The sequence below is a fragment of the Tamandua tetradactyla genome, assembly GCF_023851605.1.
Source record: "Tamandua tetradactyla isolate mTamTet1 chromosome 22 unlocalized genomic scaffold, mTamTet1.pri SUPER_22_unloc_3, whole genome shotgun sequence".
Taxonomy (NCBI): Eukaryota; Metazoa; Chordata; class Mammalia; order Pilosa; family Myrmecophagidae; genus Tamandua; species Tamandua tetradactyla.
Genome location: NW_027518253.1, coordinates 2,102,437 through 2,112,025, shown reverse-complemented (window position 1 = coordinate 2,112,025; position 9,589 = coordinate 2,102,437). Strand labels below are relative to the sequence as shown.

General features: G+C 39.3%; 1 pseudogene; it reads left to right on the top strand.

The window, feature by feature from the left end:
* Window positions 1-1,099: 1,099 nt before the first annotated feature.
* On the top strand, window positions 1,100-2,169 carry LOC143672961 (TATA box-binding protein-like 1 pseudogene; annotated as a pseudogene).
* Window positions 2,170-9,589: the final 7,420 nt, after the last annotated feature.

Sequence of the window (9,589 nt, the reverse complement as noted above, 5' to 3'; positions counted from 1 at the left end):
TCAGCTCTTGTATCTCATTTGAACTATTGGTTTGTTCCTTTGACTGGGCCATATTCTCAATCTTCTGAGCGTGGACAGTTATCTTCTGCTGCTGGCATCTGGGCATTTAGTCAGATTTCCCTGGGTGTCGGACCCAACAAGGTTGTAAGATTTTTCTGTGAAATCTCTGGGTTCTGTGTTTCTTATCCTACCCAGTAGGTGGCGCTTGTGGCACACGTTTGTCTGTGGGTCCCACCAGTAAAAGGTGCTGTGGGTCCTTTAAATTTGGAAAACTCTCGCCATCCAGGAGGTTCGCTAGCCGAAGCGGCTTGGAAGAGAGCCAGCCAGCCCGGGGTCTGAATGCGGGGAGGGTCTCAGGCCGCTGCAGCCCGGGAAAGTGCCAATCTGAATTTCCTAGTCAGCCCGGGGCGCCACGCTTGGCCGGAGGGCGCCAGCCACAGTGGCCCACCCGGGAGAGTGCGCATTCCCGGGGAGTCACGAGTTTGGTATGGGCCCCCCCATCGCTGTTCTCCGCAGCCTGGGGATTTCCGATCCAATTCTCTCAGTTGGTCCGGGGGCCACGTGTGGTGTGGGCACCAGCCGCCGCTGTTTGAGGGGACCGCCTGTCCAATTCTCCCAGCTGGCCTGGGGAGGGGGAAGGGAGTGACTCCGACCGCTTGCCGCCCCGCCCGGTGAAGCCTGCACCCCTCGGTGATCTCACCAGAGTGGGTTCTCTCAGTCAGCAGCCATTCCAGGATGGGGTACGCTGTCTTTTTTTTTTTTTTTTTTTTTTTTTTTAAAGGAAAGACAGAGAGAAGGAAGGAAGGATAGAAGGAAGGAAGGAAGGAAGAAAGGGAAACATCTTTAAACATTTTCTTGTTTTATTGTATTCTGTTTCTCCATATTTGTTACATGGGCTGGGGCCGGGAATCAAACCGAGGTCCTCCGGCATAGCAGGCAAGCACTTTGCCCGCTGAGCCACCGCGGCCCGCCCTACGCTGTCTTTTTTATCTCTGTCGTGGCTTTGGGAGCTGTTCTGTATCATTTCTACTCCCCTAGTAGCTGTCCTGGAGGAGAAACTAAGATCCGCGCATCTTACTAAGCCGGAAGTCCAGACGTTAAGTTTTTAAACTACCCCAATGGATGCAGACAGCGATGTTGCATTGGACATTCTGATTACAAATGTAGTCTGTGTTTTTAGAACAAGATGCCATTTGAATTTACGGAAGATTGCTTTGGAGGGAGTAAATGTAATTTATAAGCGTGATGTTGGAAAAGTGTTAATGAAGCTTAGAAAACCTAGAATTACAGCTACAATTTGGTCCTCAGGAAAAATTATTTGCACTGGAGCAACAAGTGAATAAGAGGCTAAATTTGGTGCCAGACGATTAGCACGCAGTCTGCAAAAACTAGGTTTTCAGGTAATATTTACAGATATTAAAGTTGTTAACGTTTTGGCAATGTGTAACATGCCATTTGAAATCCGTTTGCCAGAGTTCACAAAGAACAATAGACCTCATGCCAGTTACGAACCTGAACTTCATCCTGCAGTGTGCTATAGAATAAAATCTCTAAGAGCTACATTACAGATTTTTCAACAGGAAGTATCACAGTAACAGGGCCCAACGTCAAGTCTGTCGCTACTGCTGTGGAACAGATTTACCCATTTGTGTTTGAAAGCAGAAAAGAAATTTTATAATTGATCACTTCATTGGTTAGAAGCCCTACCTGAGCACCTTTTAAAGCCTGCTGCACATTGGACTCAAAACAAAAGGAAACTGGACCAACAGTAGTGGAGGAAGTGGACTCTTACTCAGTCACGACTGCAGTATAAGCTCCAGTCCCTTTGGGTTTTATTTCAAACCTTGCTGTAATATAAAAGGAAGTTTACAAGACATGACATTGCTGCTTTTACAAAAGGACATTCTATTTATTTCCGCAGTAATTCTCATGTCCTCTAAGTAGAGCTGTCACAGTGTGCACTACCTTAAATTGTTTTGTTGTTGTTGTTGTTGATTTTTTTTTCTGGTTTGAGTTAACGTGTTTTATTTGTGAATAGTCTTTTCCATTTTTGTATGCTGAATATGGGTACCAAAGAACCTGTAAAAGTTATCTTTTTCAATTGAATGTGCACAAATAAAAGTTTGGAAAAGATCTCTCTTCATATCCATTCAATAACTTTTCTTCCCCATTTTCTATTTTAACAAAAATTGTATTCATAATTCTTTTTTTAAACTATGCAAGCTTAGATTTTTGCTAAAGTGTGTTGGCTTCTTTTTGAAGTGTATTTTGTCTATACATATATATATATGACACATGTGTATAGTATCTCTTTAATGTTGTGTTACCATATATCAACTAGGAATTTTCTTGCAAATTAGAAGTGAAAACATGTATATAATCTCTAGGAAACCAGAGTAGAACTTTAGAGATAAAGTCTAACATTTTATGTTGCTAATTTAATACGATAGAAAATGTTAAATAACTTTTAAATTGTAATTTTAAAAAGAGAATTTTTACCCACAAGATGGATATGAGAAAGAAGCTGTGATGAGTTGTACCTCATGTACATTTGTTATTCTGGAAAGACTCAACTGTAGTTGTAGGAAATAAATGAGGTTCTTGGCTCATTAATTTTAGGTTGGTGCTCAAGGCTATATTAAGAGTCTTGCCAGAAGTCGGGCGGGCCGCGGTGGCTCAGCGGGCAAGAGTGCTTGCCTGCCGTGCCGGAGGACCCCGGTTCGATTCCCGGCCCCAGCCCATGTAAAAAACAAACAAACAAACAAAATATAATAAAACAAGAAAATGTTTAAAAATGTTTCCCTTTCTTCCTCCCTTCCTTCCTTCCATCCTTCCTTCCTTCTCTGTCTTTCCTTCCTTTCCTCCCTCTCTCTAAAAAAAAAAAAAAAAAAAAAAAAAAAAGAGTCTTGCCAGAAGTCGATAACATTGTGCTGTTTTAACAAGAATTGCCCACAAGCTGCCTCTGTGCCACAGTATAATTATAATATAGTTCAACTTGAACTTGAAAGCCATTGTTCAAGCTATGTCTTTCCCCTTGCAGTGTCTTATTTAATGGAGCTAAAGAGTGACTATTGAGTATAGTACAAAAAATGGGATTGCTTACTCTCAAACTTATAATAAATATGCATTTGTGAAATAGTGTCTTTATGGCTCACCCAGGAACCCTGGAATGGCAGTATACACTCAAGCAGTCACGGAGCTATCCCTCTTGGATTTAGGAGTGGAGGATAACTGGTTTTATCTAGAAGTAAAGCGGCATTGAAAGTCAAATTAGCATCTCAGTAGAAACTTAATAGAAGTAATATTCCAACATAGTCGTCCACTAAAACCTGAATTATTACCAAAATGTTTTGAAACCTTTGTGGAAAATGCAACATCTTAACTTCCATATTTAATACAGTTTCCTTACCAGATTATAAAATTTTGAAAAATTAGCTTAAGCACTAAACAATACATATTACTTATTTCTTTTTTTTAAATCTTTTTTCCATGACTTACCCCCACCCTGCTTCTCCTTCAAAAGTGTTAGGGGATGTGTGTGTACAAAGGCTGACTTTTTTATTTTTATTCTTGTAAAAGACTTAATTGTAATTTTCATACTTTTATTGTTCTCTTTTTTACATTCATATTTATTTGCTTCATTTAAAAATACAATAAGATAGCTAACCTCATAAAATACAGAAAACAAAATTAGATGGAAAATGTCAAAGGTTATGGGTTGACTTTTAAAAATCTGAGATCACTTCATTTTAATTAATAGTAATAGGTGGCCTCCTGTTTTACAGTGTTCATAGTAAATGAAAAGGGAAAATGAAACCTGATTATATACCCGAGGTACAGATCCAGATGTCTTAACATGTTCAGTGTTCGAACGACTTGAATAGTGGGTACTCAGTGTCTCATGAAAATGCTTTGTTTTCAGAGAGGAGAGGAAGGACAGTCTGACAGGTCTGGCTTCAGGGCCACCAAGTGAGTGTCACCTGGCAAAGAGTACATGGGGAACTCACTGGGCTGGCCAAAAGAGAGGAAATGAACGAGTGTGCTGTTTTCTGCTGGCTCTTTATAAGTGCTGTAATTTTTTTTATAAATAAAAGATGTGAATGTATCAGTACAAAAAAAATCTTTAAAAAAAAAAAAGGAAAACTTGGACCTGGTTTACAGATGCATTATATGCCTGTAGTGCTGAAAATTGGACATCTGTAGCACTGCAGTACCTTGCTGGGATGTCCCTGAAGGACAGGATTGAGTGGAAATCTCCTCTGTGTTTGGTACATCAAGCAGTGCACCTCATTTTCAGTTTTTGTTTAAGGAGAACTTAGAAGATGTGCTTGTGTACTGACCCACGGGCTCTTTCTTTTGGTTTGGCTGGATTGTCAGGGACTTGAAAGGAGGATCATTGGGGAATTGATGACAAAGACATGTGAGGGAGTGATATGAGGATAGAACTTTCTGGGTGGACAAGAAATATGAAGATATTTGTGTCCCTTGTGAATGTTCACCAGAGGGGCAAAGGAAGGGTTTAGTAATCAAGTGGTTAAAATAACCCATTATGTGGATACCAGTCATCCATTTTTCCCCATCACTCCTGTCATTGCTCAAAGGGCTCATGAGCAAACTGGTCATGGTGTTGTGATGGAGGCTATGTGGGGGCTCAACTACATAGACGTCCCCTCACCAAGGAAAACCTGGCTACCACCACTGCTGAGTTCCCAGTCTGCTTGCAGCAGAGATCAACACTTAGTCCCCTGATATAACACCATTTCCCTGAGGTGATCAGTCTGCTACCTGGTGGCAGGCTGATTATATTGGACCACTTCCATCATGAAAGGGACAGCAATTTGTTCTAACTGGAATAGACACATACTCTGGATATGGGACTGCCTTCCCTGCATACAATGTTTTTGCCAAAACCACCATCTGTCAACTTAAGGAATGCTTTATTTATTGTCATGTTGTTCCATACAGCATTACTTGTGATCAAGGTACCCACCTCACAGCAAATGAAGTGCAAGAATGGACACACGCTAATGGAAATCTGTGGTCATACAATGTTCTCCATCATCTAGAGACAGCTGGGTTGATAGAATGGAGGGATGGTCTTCAAAGATTCAATTATAGCACTAAGTATGTGCAAAAACCTTGCAAATCTGGGGCAGTGTTCTCTACAAGGCTGGGTATGCTCTGAATCAGCATTCACTACATTTTGTTTTTCCTCCATAACAAGGATTCACAGGCCCAGGAATCAGTGGGTGGGAACAGGAGTGGCACCACTCACTGTCACCCATAGTAGACCACTAGATAAATTTTTATTCCTTTCCCCCCAACATCAAGCTTTGCAGCTCTCCAAGTCTAGTTCCAAAAAGAGGAGTGTTACTACCAGGAGACACAACAATGATTCCATTGAACTTGACTTTAAGACTCTCATCTGGACTCCCTTTGGGCTTCTCATCCCTCTGAATCCACAGAAAAAGAAGGGTATTACTGTATTGTTTCGGGTGATTGATCTTATCCTGAGGAAATAGGGCTCAACTGCACAAGGGAGGTAAATGCACGTTTTCCTTGGATCAGGCAATCAGGTAGGTTACCTTTTTCATTATTACCATGCCCTGTGATTAAAGTCAGTGGAAAAATGCAAGAACCCTATCCAGGAATACCAACAGCCCAGAAACTTCAGGAATGAAAGTTTGGGTCACCACACGAAGTAAAGAACCATGGTCAGCTGAAGTGATTGCTGAGGGTAAAGGGAGAATGGAGTTTGTAGTAGATGAAGTTAGTTATAAATATGAACCTTCTCTATTGGTGTGACTAGTTACAGAAATGAGGACTGTAATGGTATGAATATTTCTTCTTTGCTTTGTTGTATGTTTGCATTTGTAAATAAGTCAAATATCTTTGTTTCCTTCTCTACTTTATCCCCTTGACATATGACATAAGTTGCATTGTTCTTGTTGTAGTATTGATGTTCTAGGAGTGAATGTTAGCCAAGAACATGTGCCCTTCTCTGGAATGATGTATTTTCTTTCTGGTTGTACATGAGAGTTGGAACTGTTAGGTGAAGAATATGTGTATTATTGTGTCCTATTCAGAACTTAAGTATGGTTTAAGGGGATGTGTGGTGTGTATAGCTGCCAAGTTAACCAATGCTGGATGGTTATACTTAGTTCATGTGTCAATTTGATTAGGTGTTGGAGCAAAGTTGTCTGTTCAAACAAGTACTGAATTTTCCCTTAATGCAGAGACATTTTATGGCTGGTTAATAAGCCAGAAGGCTGGCTTATTGAATCATCAATCACTTGTTTACATCTATGGCTGATGGTATCTATGGCTGACTGATGTAGTATTTTCCACTATCAGAATGGCCAAACAGCTAGAATTAATCCAATCATTTGAGGACATTTTATGGAGAAGTGGTGACTTCAGCATACATAGAGAAGAGAATTTTCATCTCCCCTTCACTTGGTCAGCCCCTTCTGGGGAGTTCATGGAGGACTTTCATTGGAGTTGCCAGTTCACTGCCTACCTAGGGAGTTTGGACTTTGGCATCCCTATAGTTACCTGAGGCACTTCTATAAAATGGTATATTTACAGATATTTCCTGTTGGTTCTGTTATCCTAGGGAACCCTGGCTAATATACTTTTGTTACTAAATTTATATGCATGAAATGCCATTTATATATTTAGAGATTGTATAAAATTCCTAAAGACTGAACAATGTTCTCTCTGTCCATGCTATATTCTGATAATGACCTGCATGATGTTAAACAGTACAATGTTGTTAGTCATGGTTTTATTTATTCTTAGAAAAAAGTTTACATATCATTAACAGAAACAAGCAAATTTATTTGTAAGCTACACTACATTTTTTCTATTGCTTCTTTAAAAGAATACATGGTCAGCTGCAAGTCAAAACTTCATGTTCATCATAAAAGGACTTTAAAAGAGAAGCAAAGTAAGTGTATACATCATGTTCTTAATTCTACTTAACAAAACCCTGATAAATGGGTTAATATGAGACAAGACAAAACTTCTGTGATATTTTGTTTTTGATGATCTCAATATAAGACAACTCTCAAATTTTTTTAAATTTCTGAAAGAGATTCATTTAAAAATACTAATGATAAAATTATGGCCTAAAATGTAATTGCATACTGCAAACACATTTATTCCTGAGCTTTGTTATTTCTAAATCCTGAGATGGTTTGCTATTTGTCTATAACCTGGTAGTTCCCTGGAACTTTGGGTAGATGTGTGGCACCTGAGACACAGAGTTACAATACTCTAGCCCTGAAATTCAACACTCCAACATACAGCAACTGTGAAAGAAGATGGAAAGGAGATGTGACTTCATTAGTGATGTGAATGAAGCTTATCAGATTAGGACTAAAGTACACCAGAATGAAAGGTAAAGGATTATATTGAGATTATATTAAAACTTTAAGTTTTGTGTGAGACCAAAGAAGTGGTATATATTTTGACCAAAATTTTAATTTACACAAACACATAATCTAATTTAACCTGTTTTGTCAGTTTATCTATACAACATAATTCAGCTTTCTTTGACACAGAATCTAGAATAAAGCATGTGCTCTTGATGTACTGCATACATTATTGTGATAACTGAGACATTTTGGGTAGAAAACGAAGAAAGAGTTGGCAAGTTCTTGAGGGACTGGAGAAAAAGCATGGAATTATTAAACATTCCCACCTGGGGAATTCCACCTAGTCCCTTAAGCAATAGAGGTTCCAATTTAATAAACCAAGCCCTCAATCTTGAGGCCTGCATTTATGAAAGTTATTTATGCATTTGTGAAGCTAAGCTTATATTTACTTAGTGCCTAAGAGTCACCCCCACAGAACCTCTTTTGTAGCTCAGATGTGGGTATCTAGCAAGTAAACTCACTACCTTTCTCCCCAACATGGGACATTACTTGCAGTGGTGTAAGTCTCCCTGGCAACATGTGTACTCCCAGGAATGAGCACTGGCATAATGGAATTGATAATACTTTCTTGAATAAAAGGGGGAAAGGAAACAAAGTTTCAATGGCTAAGAGACTTCAAATAGAGTTGAGAGATAATTCTCAGGGTTACTTTTATGCAAGTAACCAAGTAATTCAGCCAGCTATTGCAAACTGTCACAGAATGCCAAGACCCAACCACCAGGGTTACTGAAAACCCTAAAGAATGCAAAAGGCTCTATTTAAGACTTTCTAAATGTTGTATTCATTAAGTTTATTTTTTGAGATATAAACTCCTGATTGCCCATATACCAGATAAGCCCTGAAACTGAGGTACCATACTCTCTAACAAAAGCATCCAGTTTAATTCTTCTACCCCATAATATCAATTCATCTTTTCAGCTTAAGAAGGTAGAAAGTTGATCTACAAGATAACCTTCAAAATTGTGATAATGATCAAATGAGAGAGAGAGGCTGTATATGAGAAGTTAAAATTTAACAATTATGATTTCTTAATCCTTATATAGATACATTTTGCTTTCTAGTATATTGGAATAGCCAGAGGCAAGTACCTGAAATTACTGAATAAAGATGCAGCTAACTTGATCTTGTATAATGTCTATATAACTATTTTGCCTTTGACTTGTGGTTGTAAAACTTTGTGACTGACACTTACTTGTACCCTTTATCCTCTTTTACATTGGGGCCTTAAACACTGTCCCTAAAGTTTATTAGTGAGCCAGCCCCAGAACCAATCCATTGCAATTCTAAAACTATTTTGTTAGACAGAGCTGGATCTAAGCACAATTGCCCAGCCTGATGTATGTGGTTTAAACTTTAAACCACAAGTGACTGCTTTTCAGTTTGATAAAGCTGCTGAAATTCAACATATCAGAAATGGGTTAGCTTTCAAAATGGGGATATGTTAGTTTGCAAATTTACAGTCCTAAGACTGAACAATCCAAATTAAGGCATCTACAGTAAAATATGTTCTCTGAAGAAAGGCCACTGGCATCTGTGTTTCCTGTCAGGTAGGAAGGCACATGGCCAGTGTCTGCTGATCCTTCACTTCTGGGTTTCATTGCTTTCAGCTCATCATTAAAGTAACCTCCTCTCTCAGTTTCTGTGGGTTATTTATTAGCATACCTAGGATTTTTCTCTAGAAGTTTCTCCTGGGGATTTTTCTGCCAGCTCTTTAAAAAGTTCTCCAGGTGTTGCTCTCTGAGCTATCTGAGCTTTTTTTCTGTCTTTTATCTACTCACAAAGACACCGATAAAAGGATTAGGTTCCACCATGGTGGTTTGAAACTGCTAGTCACCCAAGAGAAACCATGCTCTTTCAATCCAACTTTGTGAATAAGACTTATGGTGAGTAGAACCATTTGTTTAGGTTGTTTCTATGGGGAGGGGATGTGACCCTGCTTATTTACTGCCCATTCAGTTTTACTTTACTGGAATCCTTTAAGATATCTCATACACTGAGAAAAAGGTAGGACAGAAAATACCCCAGGCAGAAGCAAGACAGACCCTCAGGAGCTGAAAGAGCTATTTGATACCAGAAGCCAGGAGAGGACTGAAGACATGGCCACACACTTTCTCAGGTTGCAGAGAAACCCCAGTGCCAGCTGCCTTTAT